A 24,127-nucleotide genomic window follows, 5' to 3' on the forward strand; every position below is an offset into this window, starting at 1 on the left:
AATTTAAACATCATTGAGGGCATGGATGGCATTGGATTGTGGTGATTTTTTGTGTGTTTTTTTACTTTTTGGGGTGTTGTTGGGGCCTGGCCATGTGGGTGAGGGCCATTTTGAGGCCTGGTACAGGCAGGGCCTGGCCATGTGTTGGGGGTCAAGGCCATTTTGAAGCCAGGCAGTGTGCTCAGGCCTGCACCCAGTTTGCCTTGCTTTCAACCATTATGCCCAGGTGTAGTGCGTGGTGCATGGACCTAGTCTTTCTGTGAGGTATCTTGAATTTAAACATCATTGAGGGCATGGATGGCATTGGTTGTGGTGATTTCTGTGTGTTTTTTTTACTTTTGGCGGTGTTGTTGGGGCCTGGCCATATGGGTGGGGGCCATTTTGAGGCTTGGTACAGGCAGGGCCCGGCCATGTGGTGGGGGTCAAGGGGCTATTTTGAAGCCAGGCAGTGTGCTCAGGCCTGCACCGAGTTTGCCTTGCTTTCAACCATTATGCCCAGAGGTACTCTGTGGTGCATGGACCTTGTCTTTCTGTGGGGTGTCTTGAATTTAAACATCATTGAGGGCATGGATAACATTGGATTGTGGGGATTTTGGTTTGTTTTTCGACTTTTTGGGGTGTTGTTGGGGCCTGGCCATATGGGTGGCGGACATTTTGAGGCCTGGTACAGGCAGGGCCTGGCCATGTGGTAGGGCTCAAGGGGCCATTTTGAAGCCAGGCAGTGTGCTCAGGCCTGCACCCAGTTAGCCTTGCTTTCAACCATTATGTGCAGGGGTACTCCGTGGTGCATGGACCTAGTCTTTCTCTGGGGTGTCTTGAATTTAAACATCATTGAGGCCATGGATGGCATTGGATTGTGGTGATTTTTGTGTGTTTTTTTACTTTTTGTGGTGGTGTTGGGGCCTGGCCATGTGGGTGGGGCCCATTTTGAGGCCTGGTACAGGCAGGACCAGGCCATGCTGCTGGGGGTCAAGGGTCCATTTTGAAGCCAGGCAGTGTGCTCAGGCCTGCACCCAGTTTGCCTTGCTTTCAACCATTAAGCCCAGGGGTACTTAGTGGTGCATGGACCTAGTCTTTCTGTGTGGTGTCTTGAATTTAAACATCATTGAGGGCATGGATGGCATTGGACTGTGGTGATTTCTGTGTGTTTTTTGACTTTTTGGGGTGTTGTTGGGGCCTGGCCATGAGGGTGGGGGCCATTTTGAGGCATGGTTCAGGCAGGGCCAGGCCATGTGGTGGGGTCAAGGGGCCATTTTGAAGCCAGGCAGTGTGCTCAGGCCTGCACCCAGTTTACCTTGCTTTCAACCATTATGCCCAGGTTAGTGAGCGGTGCACGGACCTAGTCTTTCTGTGGGGTGTCTTGAATTTAAACATCATTGAGGGCATGGATGGCATTGGATTGTGGTGATGTTTGTGTGTTTTTCAACTTTTTTGGGTGTTTAACTGATGTTCCTCTGGCTTCCGTTGCTTTTAGGTGCACAAGAGAACCACCAGTGCCAGGAAGAAGTCCTGCAGTGGTGTGTGCAGCACAATGTCATGTGACGTCACGTGTGGCCACAGACAAGACAACTCTGCAACTCGTGCAACTGCGGCCTGCTGTTCTGACATCTGAAGAAGATGGCCGCAAAGAAAGATGAGAGGTTGAGTGCGCTACTGGGGTGTAGGCGCATCCCTGTGGTGGGCACACTTGTAGGGAACTGTGTGTGGCAAAACAACACAGTGATTTCCAAGCGATTAATTCAAATACAGTTCCATTAGTTGAAGGTTCCAAAAGTTTTAATCAAAATCTTTGATTTGATGTGTTTCATATTAAATTCATATGAATTAGCAGACCATCAATTTAATCCATCAGAAACTGTAAGTGGCTCCGATGCATTTCAGACAAAAGTGTCCTTTGTCAAGGAGCACTGAAACAAAGAGGATATATAGAACCAAATCAATGCACATAACGTAAAAAATAAATAAGGTACATTTATATTTACATGAGTGACTCAAAGTGTATTCCACATGCGTCCAATAGCGGGATAACGGAAAAACGTGAAAGGAGTGATGTCTCACCATAAGCAAAGGGCGTATTATCTCACCAAAGTACAACTTAATAGAGCTTAGGTAAAGAAAATGTCCGAAGTGATTTACACAAGGGTTAAAGACGTGAGTGCTTAGCGTGAGGAAGTGATATGAACCAGGATTGAGAGTAAACGGGAGGAGATGTGAGGCGTGACGGGATGAAAACAAGGTGAATAGTTTGGAGAGCGAGGCGATTAAGAGGTGAAAGCAGCGGCTCGGAAAGAGCATTAGACAGGGCTTACTTGACAGCTTTGCGGTTTGTTTGCTGATCCTATAAGAAAGATAGGATCCGCGTGTTTTTAAAAAAACGAGTAAGAGCGGAGATGAAGGCTGTGGGGACAGCGAGAGAATGTGAAACACTTACTAGGTCTGCCTGTGTAGCGGAGCCGTGTGATGGGTTCCGGGAAGGTAGAACTCCGCGTAGCGAATGCGGAGTTTTGGTGGGTGGCGGAAGGGTGAAAGAAACTAACGAGGGACTAATAGGAAAAGGTGCAAGTGAACTACAGCGTTAGTTGGGGAAAGTGGCCATATTGGAAGGGAGGATAAAGACCCAATGGTACCAGGAAAAAGAGGTATTAGACATGACGACAAATGAATGCGAACAGCAAAATAATGTCATAATGCATCAATAAATGCCCAAGGGCGGCATTTACAGATAACAGCTCAATTCAGTCCGGTCGTTAAGACCAAAAGGTTTCTGTGATTGCAGCCTGTACATCCAGGCGGTTTCTCTTTGCAACAACACCTTATTGTTGTCTCTGCCTTCGGTTTTGGGAACAATCTCGAGGACCATATATTTAAGTTGAGCCACGTTGTGGTTGGCTTCATTAAAATGGATGGCGATGTTAGACTTGATGTTTTTGGTCCTTATGTTAGACTTATGTTCGTTCAACCTTGTCCAGACGTGGGTCTTGTATTTTCCTGCTTGTTTTGCCCACGTAGGTTTTACCACATGGGCACTTTAGGTGGTAGATCAGATTTGAAGAGTCGCATGTGGCGTCTACATTCAGTTTAATGTTAAATCCTCTCATGGGATGACAGACAGTATTGCCCTTCATTACATTATTGCAATTACTACAATGGTGACATGGTCGTGTGCCAGTGTGGGTAGTTGGAGTACTCTCAATTGTTTCCTTAGATAGAATTTCTTTAAAATTCATGGGCCTGGTGTAGGCGAAGATCGGGGGATTTTGAAAGAGGTCACCGAAATCCGGTTCCGATGAAAGGATGCGCCAGTGTTTCATTATGATCTGTTTGTACTTGTTACTAGAAGTAGAATATCTTGAAACTAATACCATTCTCTGGCAAAGAAAGATGGCCATAGTGCATCCGCAAAAAAAGTTGCCAGTGCCACTGCCAGTAAGAAGGAGCAGAAGAAGCAAGTGGCACCCCGTACCAAGAAGACTGGTGTGCCCACCGACACATTTTTTGGGAAAAAAATTATGCCTGCAGCAGCAGCGGTGTCTGCCGGGGACCAAGCTGGAAGCAGCACCTCCGCTTTATTGGGCTCAGTGCCACCACGCCAAGTTAGGTCCAAGACCATGAGTGTTGCTGCGGCAGCCACTTTGGTTGTTCAATCACCATCGACCAGTGATGTTGGCTCATCACAAGAAAGTACCATCCAATCAACGCCGGGTGTAACTCAGCTAACCAGTGTTCCACAGCCGCAAGGACAACCACAGGTGCAACTAGTACAAGCGCAAATACATGGGCAAGGAGAGGCGCAAGGGGAGGCGCTTGTAGAGGTGCAAGGAGAAGCGCAAGTAGAGGTGCAAGTAGAGGCGCAAGGAGAGGCGCATGGAGAGGTGCATGGAGAGGTGCAACTAGAGGTTCATGGAGCGGCACAACTGCCTACAAAGCTTGTTCCTCCAGAAGTAGGGGTACATCAGGAAATTGATATTCAAGCGTTATCATCCAAGGAAGCCACTCCTCCTGAGGATGATCCATTGTCTTCCAGATCCCCAGCAAGAAAAAGGTCAAGGAGGGCTACTACTACTACAAGTTCTTCTTCAAGCCCCCTTCATTCTGATGACCTTGATCCTGATTGGAACCCCCGAATGCAGTCTGAGAGTGAGGCACGCCATGAGTAGACAAAGGGAGCTAAGCCTAAAAGGAAGGTTCCCGCAAGGCTTCGACTTATGTGTGATGATGACGAACAAGAAGTGGTGTCTTCTGCTGCTGATGAACAGTCTGACGACAACCCAGTCATTACAGACTTCACTCCAGCCCCAGCGGGCATAGAGCAGACAGACATTTTCACCCTATCCCGAATGGCTGCTGAGAGGGTTGTGGGCTGCGTGGCACTGGTACCGCCACCAACGCAGTTAACTACAACACCAACACGATCTTCAGCTTCCATCTTTTTTAGTCAAAAGGGATGACAGGGACCTCCATCCAGCTCGACCGCCATTACCTCAAGTATTGGTGCTGTAAGTGAACAACAGAAACAAATTCAGCCACGTCCATCCACCACTTCATCTGGCATTGAACCTGAAAGTAGCACCTCCACCACCAGCAGACATCTCCAGTCCCCAGTTTGGGACTTCTTTAGTGTTAGCAAAAAGGCGGAAAACATGGTCGTTTGTTTGATTTGTAAAATTGTAGTTAGTCGGGTAAGCTTGGTACCAACTATGGTACCGGAGGCCAGAGAGGTCATCTCCAAAAACACCACACTATCATTTGGGATGCGCCCCCAAAGGAAGATCCAGGAAGCCAAAAGAAAAACAAATCCAAATGTATCCATTCATATTGCATCTGATGATGACGAGGGGCTGATTGTGCAGGGGGGAAGTGAAGAAGCGACAGACATTTTATCTGGTACACCCAGTACCTCTGGCAGCAGCACTGCAGTGGTAGCGCCCACACTCTCTACCCCTGCAACATGTATGAGGCACACTAAGAGTCTGGGACAGACACCAATGTAAAAATGTCCATCAATGAGCCTAACTGGTTTGAGGTCTGCATCAGCATCATCATCATCACATAAAACGGTCCAGCCCACGATTAGAAGCATGCTTTGGTCGGAGGCACCATTTGAACGCAACTACCCAACGGTACGTCTGTATAACGCAAAGCTGGCTAAAATGCTAGCGCTGGACCTTCTCCCTTTTTCTTTCATGGAAGGGGTGGGGTTTCTAGAATTTGTGGCAGCAGTCTACCCAAAATGGAAGGTTCCTAGCCGGTCCTATTTTGCCAGAGTTGTGGTTCCAGCACTACATCAAGATGTGCTGGAGGTGATTGGGGCAGCTTTGCAGAAGAGTGCTGTTCACCCTACCCACTTGACAACAGACATGTGGACCAGTTGTCAAGCCCTTGATTACATGTGCATCACTGCACACTGGGTCCATTTTGCAGGGGTTAGAGACAAGTCAAGTGCAGGTGTTGACCAGGACACACTTTTTGAAGCTACTCGGAAACATGCAACACTAGCCATGTTTGCCATGGAGAAAACTCATACTGCACCTAACCTTTTGGAGGAGTTTGATAGGAAGGTTTCTGAATGGCTGCATCCAAGAAATCGCATAGTTGGTTATGTTTCCATGGAAATGGCAGTAATATAGTTAAGGCCATGCAGCAAGGTGACTATTTCAGAGTGCCGTGTTTGGCGCACAGTATTAACATCGTGGTGCAAGATGTCTTGAAAAATGAAAACACAGTCAGCAAGTTACTGACCACCTGCCGAAGAATCTGCACACATTTCAGCCATTCTTTTAAGGCCCGGAAGTAGCTGAGGAGCATTCAACATGAACGTAGACTGCCAGTCAAAGGACTCATCCAGGAGGTGGCAACACGTTGGTACTCAACCTTTTACATGCTTGAGCGTCTGTCTCAGCAGTGCATGGTAAACAATGAGCATGTCTTTCGACTGGGTTCTACTATGAAATACATGAGGCTAGAGTTGGAGGAATGGAAGCTAGTTGCAAGCTGACAGACATGTTTCGTCCTTTTGAGGTCTGTGAGAGGACTGTTCTTTGGGCAAAGCATTCCATTGTTGGTCATGCTAGAACACCAACTAAAGACAGTGTCTTCAACGTTCCGAGATGATGCTCAAAAGCAAGACGCATATCATTTGGCAGAGAGGTTATTAAGCCGCCTTGTTGACAATGAAAGGCTTAAAAACTTAAATACAGAACAACATTACATTTGTGCCACTATTCTGGATCCACGGTATAAATAGGCAGTGGCCAGCAAAGCATTCATTCCTTTTAATGAAGCAGATGTTTCAAAGTATAAACAAGGCTAGCTGTGTCAGCCAGTCGGTTCGAAAAAAGAGCGGCAGAAAATTGAAGTGAGCCGGCAGAAGTACAACTGAATCAGCAGGCTATCTGGCGTCAAGTTCCACTTCTGAATCTGTGGCCGAAGGAAATCACTTTGCCTCACAGCCATTAACGACACCAGCAGCAACCGTATCATCGCCCTTACCTGCACCAGCCCCAGCCATAATATTGTCGTAAGAGGATTGGCTAACTCATCAAGGGTTTGCTCGTTACTGTGCTGCAAAGGCCACAGATGGTACGCAAAGTGGAGCAACCGTGGAGAACCTTGAGTCGATGGTGCAGGCCTATCTGGATGACCCAACAGAGGTATTTGTTAATAAGAATTCATTGCTGTATTGGTACAGGAAAATGCCTCTATGGCCACTGATCACCAACCTGGCTCTAAATTATTTGTCTTTCCCACTCGAAAGTGTGTCTTCTGAACGTGTTTTCAGTGCTGCTGGTGCCATTGTAACTTCAAAAAGGACCCGCCTCTCGCCCAAAAATGTAGAGAGGTTAACACTGATCAAGATGAATCAGCACTTCATACAACCATATTACAAAATATGTGAATGCATGCAGGAAGAAGAGGACACCAACTTAGGTGACAGAAGTTCTTCTCTGTTAGCTGACCTAGTCCCGTCTCAATTCATAGAGTTTGAGGAAGAGCTCTACTTCCCTGACACCGATGCCTGAAAATGACTTCTTTATTTTCGTCCTTATTCACTTTTACTCCTGGGTGTCTTTCTTTGTTTTACAACTTTTACCACAACAAAACTCTTATAACCTAATCAGAACAAGTCCATCAGCAGCACTGTCTTCATCTTATTTTCCTTATTGATTTGAAGGTGCCGCAGTCTGCATTCCTGAGGTTCACAAGTTCACACCTCAATCATGCTCCTCAATACTCCACCTACAGACTCCCACTATCTATTTCCCTCAAGGCAGATGGATAGGTTACGACGAGTCCCCTCAAGTGGGACTGAAATTACTGACTGACTACATGCTTGCTGATTGCTGACAGAGTTACTTCTGATATTGACAGGAGAGGCTGCCCTGTGGGCCCTCACTTTCTGAAGAAGATGCGGACAAAAAGTAGAACAGGTAATGAATAATTGAGAAGATGGCATGCAGTGGACAGCAATGGCTGTCTGACTCTGATGAAATCAATTGATGTTTGTTTTTTGTGCATGAAATGATGAATCATATGTCTTGTCTTAGTTATTATTTAATCTTTTACACAGTAATTGTAACTCATGTCAACTACTCTGTTTTTTTTTCCTTGTTTAATTTAAATTGTACTTCAAATTCAGGGGCCACTATGTTGCATTTTACAATATGGAAGATATCATTGGAGTGGACTCACTTGTCAATATACCATGATGATTTATTAAATACTATATCTTTTTTCTTTACAGTCACTCACTGGGATGGATGGATCATCAGCGTCGGTTTACGGAAGAACTATGGCCAATTCGTGAGTGGCAAACAGGTAAACCATTCTACAACAACTACTACAGCAGAACTACATGTCTGGCTATTCGTGGTATGTAGTGGTCGAGGGCGAGGCAGGGTACTGCTGTTGTTATGCCAGGCAGAGTCTACTCCAGACAGCAGTTCATGTAAAATTGGGGCTATGTGGCTTGCTGCATACAATTAGATATGCTTTGTCTGTCTGACAAAGAGCCTAGGTATGCTACGTCAGGTTGCTTCACACAGTGGTGCCTGCCTTGACCGTCTGCATGGCACTGCCTCAAGCTTGGGCCAAACATCCGTTATGTTTGCGAAATTTTCTGTTTTTCAGTATTTCGCAAATCTCGCAAAATTACAGAAAAATCGCAAATTCTTGAGCGGAACATATTTTTGGCCCATGCTTGTGGCAGGGCCATGCAGACGATCAAGGCAGGCACCACTGAGTGAAGCATCCTCTTGATGTAGCCTACCCAGGTTCTTTGACACAGACAGAAAAAGCATATCTAGGGTTTAGGGTTCAGTGCGATTTGCTAGGGTTTTTGGGTTTAAGTTAGTAGGGTTCCCGTCTAGGGCTCAGGGCCCGATGCAGGCTCATTCATAATGATGTTGGCAAGGTTTTAGGGGGGTTTGGTGTTCATTGGTCCAGAATTGTCAGACTTTTGGCCTTTTTTGGTGTTTTGAGGGCGCGTATGTTTGGGTGAAAACTAAGTAAAAACTAGTCGTAGACCTTTTTCTTCTTGCTGAGATTCTTGGGAATCGCTGGAACAAGTGTCCAGGTAATTTTCAAGAGGATCGAAGTAGTGGAAGTGCTGAAAACAGCAATTTTTTGTGAAAAGCGAAATTTGCCATGTTTTGAATATACCAGTATTGCATGTTTTTGGGTGGCTATTTGGGGGTGCTCTAGGTTTGAGGGGGTGCGTCGGGGGGTCTGGGATCACTGCTGGGATAGTCTAATTTTTGCGAGTGGTTTGAAGAAAATCCATGGTGGAAAAGGGGGGTTTGGGCCTAGTTGCAGACAGCGTTTTGGCACAATTTAAACTGAGGCCTAGCAGTATTGTGTTTTTTTGGGGGGGCTGTTTGGGGGTGTTCTAGATTTGTGGGGGGGATCTGGGGGTCTGGGAGCACTGCTAGGATAGCATCATTTTGATTGCAAGTGATATGAAGAAAATCCATGGTGGGAAAGGGGAGTTAGGGCCTAGCTACAGAGTGCGTTTGTACCGATGTTGACTGGTTGGCTGAAAAATTTCTAAGTGTGAGTTTTTGCATGTTTGCTTTTTGCCTGTTTGGGGGTGTTCTGCATTTTTGCGGGTGGCTGCAGGGGTCTGGAGGCATAGCTGGGAAGGTCTAATATCGGAATCAAGTGGTTTGGACAAAATCCATGGTGAAAAAGTTTTGCGTTTTTGCTCCCTTACCTGTTTTGGGGGGGCTGTTTGGGGGGCTTTCAGGTTTTTGGAGGTGGGTTTGGGGGTTTGGGAGCACTGCTGGCACAATCTAATTTTGATTGCAAGTGGTGTGAAGAAAATCCATGGTGGGAAAGGGGGGTTAGGGCCTATCTGCAGAGTGCGTTTGGAGTGATGTCGACTGGTAGGCCGAAAACTTTCTAAGTGTCACAATTTCCATTTTTGCTTTTGGCCTGTTTGGTGGTGTTCTACTTTTTTGCGGATGGTTTGACGGCTCTGGGGGCATTGCTGGGAAGGTCTAATATCGGACACAAGTGGTTTGGAGAAAATCCATGGTAAAAAAGGGGGGTTAGGGCCTAGGGTTAGGGTTCTAGAATCACAGTTTACACTTTACACCTAGCTTGAGGGGAAAGACCTGCAAATTTCGCCCACACTAATTTATCCTTGAAAAGGAGACTCAGAGTACGCACTTTCGAAATGATGCTTGTATGTTTTGTAATAGTGTCAACTCTGAAACTGAAAGTGTTATTTTTGCACTATATAGCGTACCTCATATTTTTTTCTCCGTGGTGTTTTAATATCGCTTCCTGTTTTTCCATCAACAATTACAGGCCGGCTTTTACCCTGTGCAATGGCAAAAAGGAAGATCTCAGGCTTAGCGACCCGCAAATCAGCATCCACCAGGCAGGCAGTGGACAAGGTGTCTTCTGGTCCCCAACATTGATCGGCGCAGCGTCAGATGGAATGGAGGAGTACCGCGAAATAGAGAAATGGTTGAATGCATGCAACTTCCCAAATTCACCAGGACAACTACAACAACACACAGTTACAGTATCCATCTTCATTTCTACTTTTAAGTAATGTTATTGCTGTGAACTTCTGTGAGTGTGACTCTGTGCATGTGTTTGCTCTCTGCTTATATTCATCCCTCCAGCCATTGTATACTTTTTTCTTTGCTATTTTTTAAACTAATTTAATGTACTAAGTGGTTCTTCTCTCTGAGGGCAGATAGGCAAGTGAAATTGCATAATTACTGCAGCCCTGAACTGTCACATTGTTTCTTCATAGTTAGTACATTGTAGAAAGTACTACTTACTTTACAGTAACCTATCCATTTAGCGAACAACTTCATGCATACACTTCCTTTATGTCCCTTAAAAGATTTTTGGATAGCTTCATATCCAAAGATTTGTTTATCTTCATTTGTTGCTTGTCCATGCTGTGTTTTTTTCCTCTCTCCACAAAACTTTCCCCACAAACCCCATTCCCATCCAAGTTTAAAACCCTAACCCTCTTCCCCCGGGCTGTGTCGTTTTCATTGAGGTGTGAGTAAATTACAAAAATAATTCCACGCACTTGCTGGGGAGGATAAGATCAAAGCAACAGAAAACATCCTCCTCCTACACGTGGCGAATGATTACGCTGCTGTGCCCGTCACCTTCAGTACTATTTCTTGTAGTAGTCAAAGCCAAACTCCACGCAACTAGTATACTTTGGAAACTTTGGCATTTATTAGGATAAATTATGGCACTGTTTTTGTGTACTATGCTATCTATCATACTGTTGTAATGATCCGCTCAGGCCACTCAAGGTTTCATTTTCTTTTTTTTCATATGCTGCTGCTGCCACTGTGTACCACCACTACCACCATAACGATACCATTTCTTCCGCCCAGGATTGCCAACCTTCATCGCCAGTTGCCATGCAGCCAGACCTTTGCCTAGCCCTAGGCCTATTCTCAAACACGAATCACAGGTAAGATAAGCGTTTGGGGGGAGAAAGAATAATGGAGTAGGAGGAGAGAGGAGAGACTGACGGTAGTACTACTAAAGTAGTAGGACAGTTGAATTCACTAACTCTGTGAGTGGCACTCACTTTTGTAAACATTTGGGCGATTACTTAGACAATTTGAATCAAGCAGCCAGTTAAGTTTCAGGAAAACAAACGAACAGTTAACCCACCCTCCTCCCCCGCAAAACAGTAAAAACGCGTATGCAATGTTTAAGTTAAAAGTAAATAATTATTTAAATCCTTAACGAAAATAAACTATCCCGCAAGACCCGACCCACCCAGCTCCCTAACTCCAAAGAATGTCCGTGAAAATAGGCCCCAAAGTCCAAGAAAAAACCCAACTCCCAATTCCTACCCCCCCAAAAGTCTTTAAAAAAGGGGCAAGGGACATTCTCTCCTCCTTTTCTGCCGCCGGCGTTGTCCTTTGGCCAGGTGGGCCCGTTGCTCCCCGTGGAGGTTCTTCTTGAGCAGGCTCTTCATTCTCTCCATCTCCTGCTCAAGGTTGGACACCCTGAGGGTTAGGCGGTGGATGCGGGCCTTGCACCTACTGTGGGGGGCAGCTGATTTTTTGGCTGCTTGGCGGTGGCGGGTGGCTGCGGTACCACGGCTCCGTACCGCTGGAGGCTTGCGCTGACTGGCTGACCCAGCGAGCGCGGAGGAGGAGGCAGCTGTCACGGTGGATGTTGTGGTGGTCTGCGACTGCGTGTCCTCCTCCTCCTGGGCCACCAGCCGCCGATATTCGGCGGCAATCGCCTCCAGCTTCCTTTGCCGGGCCCATCTAGCCAGATCCTTCCATGTCAGTTTGGAAGGAGCATCTATATGAAGAAAGAAAGACATAGTGTAACCAATGCTCTTCAAGATTAACACAAAATAATTCAGCAGAATGTTGTGTCACAGTAGAACTAGCAACTTGCAAGCACAGTACATAACATTTTTGGCCTGTATCTATCTAACCTCCCACTTTGTTAACCTCTGCTCTAACATTAGTGGGAGTTTCAGGAATCATTTTTACGAGCACTATATGGACTCACTACATTAGAGTCGACTATGACAGTACACCAGTCTTATTCTTCTTCTTCTCTCTTGTTTAGCAAAATTGGTACGTAAACTTCTGGAAGCCGGCATAATGCCAGCGCAGTTAACTTGTAAACCTGTAAATCTGCCCCTTAGTGTCTAGCATTACGCAGTTCTGTAAAGTACACTCATACATAATCACTCAGGCCAATGAAATGAGCACAAAATCGAAAACAAGTAAGCATAGTAGCACCACCACTGAGCAGGTGAGCAGTACACCTGCAATGCAATCACAGAAGATTTTGAAACATAATTTACCTACAATGTAATCGGCAGCATTATTGCTCTTCGGAAAAAACAAACATTTGCAATATGATAACATAGAGCAGGAGAAAACAGAGTAGTGATTAAATAGCTACTACTACTCACCAAGCCCAGGGATCTCGACGCCTAGCAGGTCGAGCAGGTCGTGTTCACGGTCCAGGATATCGGACCACCGGTGCATGGCCTGGCTGTAGGCACGCCGGACCCGAGACTGACGATACATGGCCCGGCACACCTTCCCCCACAGCTGCCAAGGCTCCCGGAGCCCGTACCCGCCAGCGATTTTGCCGCCTGCTGTGATGGTGTTGGGAAGGCGGCGCTGGACATAAAAAATCAGTGCGGCCACCTCCTCTGCGCTAAAGATCTCCTGGGCTATGACTCCCCCCTCAATCACCCGCATGGGAGCCGGGTACGGGTGCGGGACCCTTCCCCTTTTCCTTCCCGGCTCCCTTTGCCATGGTCCTGGACAGGAATGGAAATAATAAATAGGAAAGAGAATAGGGAACAAGTAAATAAAAGAAGAGGTAAAAAAAGTAGTTTTAAAGTAACCAAAAGTAGAAGATAACACAAAATATAGATCTAGAAAAATAGAGGGATAGACAATAAGTAAAAAAGATCAAAACAAACTTCAAACAAACATAGGATGGCAAAGATTGAAGCTGGATAGAAAAAGCATGCCCAGAACCATAGTAATAAATGAAAAACAAGATGGCCGCGCCCATTGAGGACGACGCGATATTTCCCCCTGCGAGTACGCAAAAACACACGTGAACTTGTAATAGCGGGCCGCACACAACGCGAGATTGCCAATAGCGCCCGGAAACGGAAGTACGCAACGCGCACAAGATGGCCGTGCCCATGTACAACCGCATGGGTAACTTCGCGGTCGGTGTGCTGCAAGCGGCCCGCGCATACGCAAAAAAACCCGGGAACACGCAAAAAAAATTTCGCAAATTCGCACGAATTCGCGAATTTCGCAGATCGCAAATTCGATATTGCGCAAATTCGCAGAGCGCGAATTCGCAAATTTCGCCCATACTTAGCCAATTGCTGTATGGCCAACTGCCAAATGGCTGGCAACATTGTAAGATATACTTATTATTTCAGGGCGATGATCACTCTCACCAGGTGATGCAATAAACATGAAATCCAGAAATTAGTGGGTATGACCATTTGTTCTTGTCCAGGCTGGTGGTCTGTCCATAGGGAGACACCCGTTCAATGAAATATAACTCCTACTGTTGAATTGTAGGGCTATGTATTCTCTCCGTTTGATCGTTCTGTTACCTGCAGGTTTGTATTGAACCACTAGGTGTGATGGAACACCTGGAAGTATGTTGTTGTATTCCTCAGTAGTGCTTTTGAAGAGGTGTGTGTTAAAGTCGCCTGAAATTAAGCAGGGTATGGTGACATGTTCACTTGTTAAATTGCACATGATTTCAATCAGCTGATCACATTTTGCCTTTTTCTCACTAGAATGGGGTCGAGCATCTAGCTCTAATGCCAGTGAATCAGTCTTTGACAAATACTAGCTTATTGATATTTAGAGATAATTTACACGTGACGTAGATTGTGAGACCGCCTCAGGGTCTTTTATACTTGTGCAATCTTGTGGCGGGAGATTTGAGTTCCATGTAGCATTCTATTGGGGTATTAGTTGCCGACCAAGTTTCCTGTAGAAGTGCGATGTTGTGTCTTTTCGGGAGATTCAATTTTCATGGCAAGGCTGTTGATGTTCCAGGAGCATATTGTTAGATTATGGTAGATGCTGTTTCAGTCTCTGAGACCTTGAGACAAGGCTACTGGCAGCCAGGTACATTCGGGCCATATGATCGAGTGACCTTCTGTGACTGGCTTGTCGTTTTCTGATGGAGAGCTGCTTCAGGGTGATCTTAATATCGAGAAAGGTGGATTTCATGAGTGAATTAAAGGAGCCAGAGGGGTTACTAATATTGAAGGGTACGGGAGATCGCTAGGTGTTGCTAATTTGATGCCTCAGCTGGTGAATTGGTCTGTCTGTGATTGTACCAGTTCCTTTATTGCCTTGGATGCTAAGGTTATCAGAGTTATTTCAGTTGATCGATTAGTGTTGTTAGGTTTAAATTCAATTGAAGTTATATCTTTGGATTCCAAATTACACAGTAGTGGTATAGATTTGAAAAGTCTGAGAATATTCTCGCTGTGTAGATTGTGTTGCGGGCCTTGGGAAATATACTTCATTATTAACAACAATTTGGTCTGAGAGCTGTTAATGGATGTGTCATTATCTGTAAGGATGATGAAAGGCTCAGTTGGCTTTGAGGTATAATCTGATCTCTGTTGGATTGTAGATGTTCGTAGCAAAGGGTCTACATGATCAGTGGTAGAATTTGAGGTCACTTTAATAAGCATTGTTTTGCACTTGATTACTGGGCCCGATCTCATGGTTAGTCTCGTTGAAGACCTTGCCTCATTGCCATAGTTTGATTTGCCTATAGGGTGTTCTGAACCTACCGAGTTCTTCCCTAATCTGGGCTTGCATCCTGTGCCAAGGGAAATGATCTGGTGCCAGGGCTAACCACTTGGTGGTTTGCAGCTGGGGATCCCTCTTGATCTGCTTCATGCTACACATTAAGTTGAGGTTGACCATTCCTTGACATTGCTTAAAGGGTGACCTTGTATGTTTGAGTTGGCTCAGTCTGAGTATGTAATGCTAATAAAAAATTACTTGCTAGGGATAGTTTTTGGTCTGTACATGATTGATGGGCCAGAGTCTGACTACTGGTAATGCTGGATGTACTTATTGGATGTGATCGTTTTGTTTTTTGGAAGTAGTTGCTAATTGTATTTCGAGTTTCGATTACATATCTATTGCGTTTTTTACCATGTCTTTTTTTTCCTGCTTGCTCACCCTGTGGGTTTGCGGAGAGTTGTTTGTTTTGCCAGCAACCGTGCTGGTACATTCAAAAACCCCTTTGCCTGTTGAAAGTATTCGCTTTTTCTCAGTCACTTAGACTGGCCTTAAAGTGTTTGAGTCTTCATTGGCTGATATATATAGGTGGCTAGAAGGACTCTTTGTGTTGACATTTTGATTTTCGGCTGCGGGATCTCTTTGCTTGACTGATGATGGATGGTCAGGCGGTGCTTCGTTGCTGGCACAGCCTTGGTTCCTAATGCGTATCTTCTGAGCAGCTAATTCAGTTACATCTGATAGGCGGTGGACCTGTTGTGGGATTCAGGACTGGCTTGATACATGCAGCTTCTTGACTTCAGTTAATACTGACTAAAGGAATTTGGGTAATGAGTAGAGGCTGTCTATTATTGGAGATCAGCAGCATACTGCCTGCGCTAGGTGAACTTTGGATTGTTCTTTTATAATCAGTGTATTGAGGCACTCTAGTTTTTGATTGATCCATAGCAGTGTACACAGCAACTGTGTATAAAAGGTCAGCTTGTAGATCCAATTTGTCACAGTGATAATTTAAAGCTTATACCTTTGATTGGAGGGTTTGCAGAAGTTGTGACCAGAGTACATTCCCGTCGATTGAGCAGCGACTCGCCAGAACTGGAGTCTTGTTGTGATCTACGTTGCAAAAAGATAAATTTAGTGAAGTGTTAATGCTGGAGTCCCCAACTTGGGGGGCCGTGCGGTTGCACTGGTCAAGGAAATTTGATGAGGTTATTGAAAGCAGCAATTTGGTCTTGCACGTAGATGACCTTGCATGTTGCTCGATTTGGAGGCTCGATGCTTTTTTGCTCCCTGCAGGGTCATCCGTGATAGTTTGTAATTTCGGTATGGCAAGGGGAGGCTTGGATTAAAAATGGGCTGGGAATCCTCCCTTAAGGTGGTGATTGGGGGAGAGACAATCGCAGTCTCTGAATAAGCAGTTACCAGGTCATAGGAGAACTCTTCAGGTCCCTGTGATGGTGAACATCATTCAGCCTCTTTTTATACAAGGTGTGCAACCTAGCCAACTAGGGCTGTCATGTATCATTGCCTCAACTCCTATTAGAGCCAGATCTGGTATCAGGCATGCCTGGATGGTATCCAATGTTGTGTTGTGTGGCTGTGATCTTGACTTTTGGGTTGCAGCAATGTTTTTACAATTATCCCTCAACGTCGCTCTTTTGGAGGCGGTTGCCGCAGGAATTCTTACACCAGGTTGTATGTTGGGGAGATTGGTAGTGTCGGACAATGACACCTCCGAAGATGTTTGTAAGGCTGGAGTGCCATGAGGGATCAGGGGCTGGGAGAAGGGTTGCTGAACATGTCCCAGTGTTGCACTGGTCTGAGGTGTATCTAGCTGAGGCCTCCAACATGGTAACTGGACATAATATCGACTACATAATATCGAATGGACATAATATCGACGGAAAAATATCGACATTAACAAAATATCGACTATAGGAATATCGTTGGAAAAAATATCGACTGTAAAAATGACCCAAAAATATCGAATACAAAAATATCGACTCAAAAATATCGACCAGACAAAATATCGAAATATAGTGAAAGTAAAAAATATCGAGAAAATGTTAGAAAATATTGATTTTATAAAATAATATATATATAATATATAAATAAATAGTACTTAATGTTTAGGAGCGGGTTGTGGGTTTATAGGGGAATAGGGTGGGAAGTAATTTAATAATAATTAATTATTTAATATATGTTTGGTAATTGTTTTAATTAGATTTTAATTGGTAATTAATTAATATTAATTAGTTAATTGTTTAATTGATTAATTAGCATATAATTTAATTGATTAATTGATTAATTAATTATTATTAATTATTATTTTTATAAATTAATTTGTATATGATTTTAATTGATACATTGGTTATTAATTATTAATAATTAGTGATTTATTTTATTAAGAATTAGCATATTATTTACATTTATAAATTGCTAACACATTATAATTAGTTAATGATGTAATTAATATATTGCATATCATTTAAATAAATTAATTGGTAATTAATTTATAATAATGACTTAATTACATTAATTGGATACATTTAAATGTAATGTGTTAATTTATGTTGATGTTAATTAATTAATTGGAATTAAACAATATTAATTAATCAAAATTATTATTATAGCTAATGTGATAATATATTTTATTATTGTTTTTGTAAAAAAAAAATTGTTATTATATATTCATGTTTAATGTTGTGTTCATTATTATTTATAGTGTTCTGGCTCAGTTTCATAGTTTTTGTTATAGGTTAATTTTTTAGGGTTCAGGGTCATTTTTCTGTTCGTGAGTAAAGGTGTATTTAGTGGGATTTGGGAAATTTTTACGTTTGTGGGTTAATGGGTTTTTTTGAGGTTCAGGGTCAGTTTTCAGTTCTTGTGTAAAGGGCTATTTGTAGGGTTCAGGGTCAGTTTTCAGTTTGTGGGTGTAGGGGTATTTGTAGGGTTCAGGGTCAGTTTTCAGTTTGTGGGTAAGGGGGTATTTGTAGGGTTCAGGGTCAGTTTTCAGTTTGTGGGGAAAGGAGTATTTGTAGGGTTCAGGGTCAGTTTTCAGTTTGTGGGTGAAGGGGTATTTGTAGGGTTCAGGGTCAGTTTTCAGTTTGTGGGTAAAGGGGTATTTGTAGGGTTCAGGGTCAGTTTTCAGTTTGTGGGTAAAGGGGTATTTGTAGGGTTCAGGGTCAGTTTTCAGTTAGTGGGTAAAGGGGTATTTGTAGGGTTCAGGGTCAGTTTTCAGTTTGTGGGTAAAGGGGTATTTGTAGGGTTCAGGGTCAGTTTTCAGTTTGTGGGGAAAGGAGTATTTGTAGGGTTCAGGGTCAGTTTTCAGTTTGTGGGGAAAGGAGTATTTGTAGGGTTCAGGGTCAGTTTTCAGTTTGTGGGTGTAGGGGTATTTGTAGGGTTCAGGGTCAGTTTTCAGTTTGTGGGTAAAGGGGTATTTGTAGGGTTCAGGGTCAGTTTTCAGTTTGTGGGGAAAGGAGTATTTGTAGGGTTCAGGGTCAGTTTTCAGTTTGTGGGTGAAGGGGTAATTGTAGGGTTCAGGGTCAGTTTTCAGTTTGTGGGTGAAGGGGTATTTGTAGGGTTCAGGGTCAGTTTTCAGTTTGTGGGTAAAGGGGTATTTGTAGGGTTCAGGGTCAGTTTTCAGTTTGTGGGTAAAGGGGTATTTGTAGGGTTCAGGGTCAGTTTTCAGTTTGTGGGTAAAGGAGTATTTGTAGGGTTCAGGGTCATTTTTCAGTTTGTGGGTAAAGGGGTATTTGTAGGGTTCAGGGTCAGTTTTCAGTTTGTGGGTAAAGGGGTATTTGTAGGGTTCAGGGTCAGTTTTCAGTTTGTGGGTAAGGGGTATTTGTAGGGTTCAGGGTCAGTTTTCAGTTTGTTGATAAAGGGGTATTTGTAGGGTTCTGGGTCAGTTTTGGCCTTTAGGGTGAAGGGGTCTTTTTAGTGTTTTGGGTATTTTAGAGTGCTGATGTATAGTGTAACTTAACACTGATACATTACATCTATTACACGAAAATAGCTATTATTATAACTTTACATTAGTACCCTTTATTTTGATCAAAACAATATATGTATTAGCATGTTTCCAGACAGTAGCTAGAGTGGAGTTGGAATTCTAATTATTAATTGGTTGGTGTCCAGCACCATCAGTAATATTACCTACACTGGAGTTGGATTAATAAAAATACATTGGTCAGTCTCCACCACATTTTATGGTATTACCTTGAGTGTAGTAGGAATAGTAAATTATTTTTTGCTAGTGTCCTGCAGCTTCTATGATTTTAGATTGACTGGAGTAGTAACAATACATATAAAATTGGTCAGTGTGCAGCACATTTGTATACATTTGTTCATTACTGTATTTTAATATTAAAAATTAATGCAACATAGATGTTTTCAAATAACTTTATTAAACAATTTTTTTATTTTTTATTGTGTACTACAATAAAATCACAAACAAATATAACATCACATTTTTTTTACTTTTATTATTCACACAATAACATCTTTACATTTATATACATGTGGTCAATGTAAAAAAAAAATTTTATTACTAGATTCTTTCAGTAAATTTTACATATTCCCATCAGTCACTTACAATTTAAAGTATTTATATAGAAATACATAAAACAATGATTTGTTATACATTTCTTACATTAATATTTAATAATGTGAATATTAAATATTAATATAATAAAATATATATAATACTATTTCTTTTTAACAAGTAACATGACTATTATTACATTTGTTAGGATAAATTGAAATACAAAAAATAAATTTCTTGGTGTATATTTCACAAAATGTTGTTTTTACATAAAACATATAAATCGATTTGGTTGTAAACTTTATAATTGTATAGGGAAACAATATGTTTAATTATAATATCTGGTATTGACCAAATATTAGTAAAGCAATTATATAATTTTGTTATAGTTAGAAATAATTATATAACTTTTGTAATAATTAATAAAAATAATAATTATTTTATAAATTATTATTATTATTATTAATTAATAAACATAAACATTCATTTATTATTAACAAAAATATATACATTCACAGATAAAATAGATACTTTTTTTCAGGCCATTCTTTATATACTAAATGGTTCTAATTGTTATATTAATAACAATAAATAAGTTATATTATTTATCATTATTAATTACCATAAACATTTATAATGTTTTATTAAAATTATACACAAAATTATTCATATAAATATACACAATAACAAAATATTTACATCTTTTATTCAAAGTCTTACATAATTATTTAATATTATTAATATATAATAAATATTATATATTAATTTATATTAAATATATTATTTTTTGTTAATAAAGGAAAATTGTCATGAGTATAGTGTATTAATTTGTTACATTATACATGTGTATGTATTATATATTTTACATATGACATTGTTTATTCTATTATCCTTTTACACAAATGGGTTAAGGGGACTACTTTTTTACCGCGTAAGGTTATTGCGCTCCATTCAGGACTGGAGAAGCTCGCGGTTGGGAGTTGCTTCGCGTGGAGAGAGGTAAGGTTATTTTTAACTACAAATTATAAGTAAGTGGTCATGTTTGAGGGTATAATCGAACTCTGTAGTGTTTTTTGGTGTATGTATTAATAGTTTAAGTAGCGTTTGGGTGAAAAGTCTCCGTTATAGATGTGTCGTGCTTTTTTTCCTTCAAGTCTAATTTTAAGTGTTCGGAAATGTCTTCTTACATGGTTAATGTTAATTGTTAGTATATTTACAAATGTGAAGGGGGTATTTGTGGGTGGCTTTCGTTATGTATGTTATTTTACAGGTTTCGGTTCCTCGCATGAAAACTACATGGAAGGAAGCGAATGTTTAAGTTATTATGCTTATATTTTGACTTTTATCTCCTATTTTTCGTGTTTGCCAGGAGCGGTTTTTACACTTTTTAAACCTTTTTCGGGTTTTTTTGAGGGTTTCGATTCGGATTGATACATTGATATGCGTGACCGTTTTTTTAAAATAGTGTGTATATAACTTTAAATCCTAAAGTGTCCACACTACTGTTTTCGGGATTTCCTGGAGCGTTTTTTTACGTTTTACATTTTATTTTCGGGTTTTTGAGGGTTTCCCATATTGGAATAGTAAGATATTGGATTGGATTGTATGGATTGATTTTTCCTTGATTGCGTCTCTCAAGTCCAAAAATTGTAAGTATTTATTTTACAATTTTGATTGGGTGGGAAATGTCGATTTCTAATGTTATGTGTATGTTATAAAAAATTATAAACATTGCATATTTGTTACGAATTTTTTAACATAAATTTAAAAAGTTTGTCAAACAAATATGTTTTATTTATAATTCATTATATATGTTTATGACATGTAATTTTTATTAGTATTGTAAGAAGACATTCGTATATTTACTTGACATTTTTATAGTAGACTTTTTGCTATTATTGCCAGGTATTCTAATCCTCTAGTTGTAGGGTATAATGTGACTTGACTTTGAAGTAGTCGGAACATTTGTTGGGTTTGTTTAGTGAGTTTGGGACCTATTTGTGACACTGATTGTTCCATTCTTAGTTCCTGATAGCTTTGTTCTTTTTTCAAAGCTTCTAGAAGGTTATGGAATGTGGGTTTGCCTCTGTTTGTAGTTGCTTGGAAAGCATTATGCCACCCTTCAACACTGTTGTTGGTTTTAGCCTCTTGGTTTAAAGTACTGAGATAGACATTCCACCAAGGGATTTGGAATTTGGGCTGGCGTCGATGTCCTGATCTGTGCAACCTTCCCACCCAAGTGTCTTCAAAATAGTCTAGCAATGGTGTTAGTTTATCCTCATTCCTCTTATAATATGCGCTGTCAATTAATAAATTGTAATGTTCAGCAACATCTGTAACAGGGACGTAGGCCAGGGCTATTAACTTTTTAACTTGATAGGCAAAGGTGCTATCTGTAGAGTATAGTATACTTAAAGTAGATTTTTGGAGATGCCTCCATATACTCTGATTAAAATGATAATAGCAACCCTGGATTGCTGTGTGGGGAAATGTTCTCAAAATGCTATTTATCATAGCTAATTCGAAATCAATAATTATTTTTTCGGGAAAATAATTATTGATTTCCGTTTTGAGAACATTTAAAATTTCGGTGTAAGTTGTTTGCTGTTTGTTGGGTAGCAAACAGTAAATGAAAGGTATGTTAGAATGATGGTATAAACCGTGGATGGAATACAGTTGGTAAAAAGGTTTTGGGCAGGGTTTAAATGTTCCATCCATCATCCATTGGGGACACTGTTGGATTTTTCGTAAATTACTTGCAGTTGCAAACATAATTATTCTGTTTGTACTGCTTTCATTATCAAAAAGAATAAATGTATCTTTATTGTGTGTGATGGCCATTTCGGGTGAAATAATAATTTCTTCAAAACAAGTTGGGTTGGGTTGGGTTGTGCTAGTGAGTCGTTTAGTGCGTGCAATTGTGCGTTTCAGGGAGTCAATAGAGGGTAGTTGACCTGAAGCATGGGCAGGGATTTTTACCAGTTCTTCTTTAAGGATTTGTGTGGTGGGTTTGTCACTTTGTGTGCTAGCACTTTTAATACTTTCTAAAGCATCTCTAATTTCAATTTCTGTGACATTTGGGGGATGATTATGTTCTCTAGTAAATAGCACATTAGTTTCCTCAGTAGTGGCCCTCCCATAACATTTGTTGGAGTAATATTTTGTACACTTCCAAAAAACCTTTCTACCACTTTGTCTCTCCTGATTATACACATAACCCATGTAGCATAATAGTAATTTATTTTTCTGAGACATGACAAATTCTGCACCTTCAGTCATTTTGATTTACTTGTTCTAGGAAAGAGTAGAAAGAAACAAAATCAGTACACATTTTTTTACTTTTGTGGTGCTAACATCATTAGTGATGCATTTATACTTACAGTTAATCAAAGTAGTAGTCACAGAAGCAGAAATGTCTTTTGAATGATGTTCTTGTATGTATGTCTTTATTTGCTGTTGGTATGAAAATATAGAAAAGCAACGTTAATGTTTACATATAACAAACGTATTTCCTACTCAAAAGAAGTTGTCATTTTTGCCTACTAGTGCATTTGATGTAAACATTGCATATACTTACTTGTTTAAATAGTAGAATAGTAGTAATTGCTGGAGTACATCAATTTAGTACAGGTATGATCTGTAGAGTAGATAGAAGAAATAAAAGCAAAATATTATAAATTTAATACTGAACCGTTTGGAAATGTAACAGATTTAAACGTATACTAACTTCTAAATATGTCGTTTTCTTTGTTGTAGGTAGAATAGCTGTATGATGTATTCAGAATATCTGTAGAGGAAATATAAAATAGATAACATGTTGTTAAGAACATAGTCTGTGTTATTTTCGGCAGTTTTAGAGAAATTACAAGTATACTTACATTTTTTACAAGGCTATTCTTGTATATTGGTATATTTTGTGTAGGATGTTTTCATATGATATGTAGAATAGATGTATGATGTTTTCTGAATATCTGTAGAGGCAATTCAAAATATATAACATGGTGTTAAGAATATAGTTAGCGTTTTTTGTGCCCACATTTTAGCAAATTACAATTATACTTACATTTTTCTGAAGGGTATTCTTGTGTTTTGGTATAGTTGATCTTGGATCTTTCAAATGATCTATAGGGAAGATGTAAAAAGCAAGATATGTTGTTTAAAAATGTGCATTAATGAAATTGGCAGTTTTATAACAAACACATCTATACTTACATGTGTAATTAGTGTAGTTTTATCGTTTTTCCTGTAGAAATAGCACAATTTCAGTATATCTGTAAATATAATGTTTATAAAAATTAAATACTCTTGTAAATTAGTGTTTAAAAACAGCAGTTGGTGTGTAACAGAGAATTATTATATACTTACTATCTGATTTTGCACGTGAAGAAATATGACCATGTAATAGGAATTGTGTTGGAGTAGTTTCTATCAGAAAAGTAGGAAGACATGAAAATAAAATAAGTGTAAGACTTAGGAGATGTAAGGAAAATAGTGCACTTCTAATTTAGTTTTCTACAAAAATGCTGTGTTACTTACTTGATTAATTAGCTAGTGAGCTGGATCTTTAAAGATGTTTATTCTGCAACAAAATCTTCAAAGTGTTGGCATCTACTTTCCAGAGAGGTAGCAGCAACAAATGGTAGAATGCATGTATCCCTTTTATAGTATATGTGTTATGTGTGCTTTGATTTGATTGGTTGTAGGATGTAAGGAAGCATAGTATAGGCTAGTTTGAATTTTTTTAAGTTAATTGGAGTGTTTGTTGATGTGAGAATGGTGGTATGTGGTTATTCCCGCATTAAAGCAGGTT

This window comes from Lissotriton vulgaris, chromosome 3_1 (genome assembly GCF_964263255.1).
Source record: "Lissotriton vulgaris chromosome 3_1, aLisVul1.2, whole genome shotgun sequence".
In the NCBI taxonomy this organism is placed as follows: domain Eukaryota; kingdom Metazoa; phylum Chordata; class Amphibia; order Caudata; family Salamandridae; genus Lissotriton; species Lissotriton vulgaris.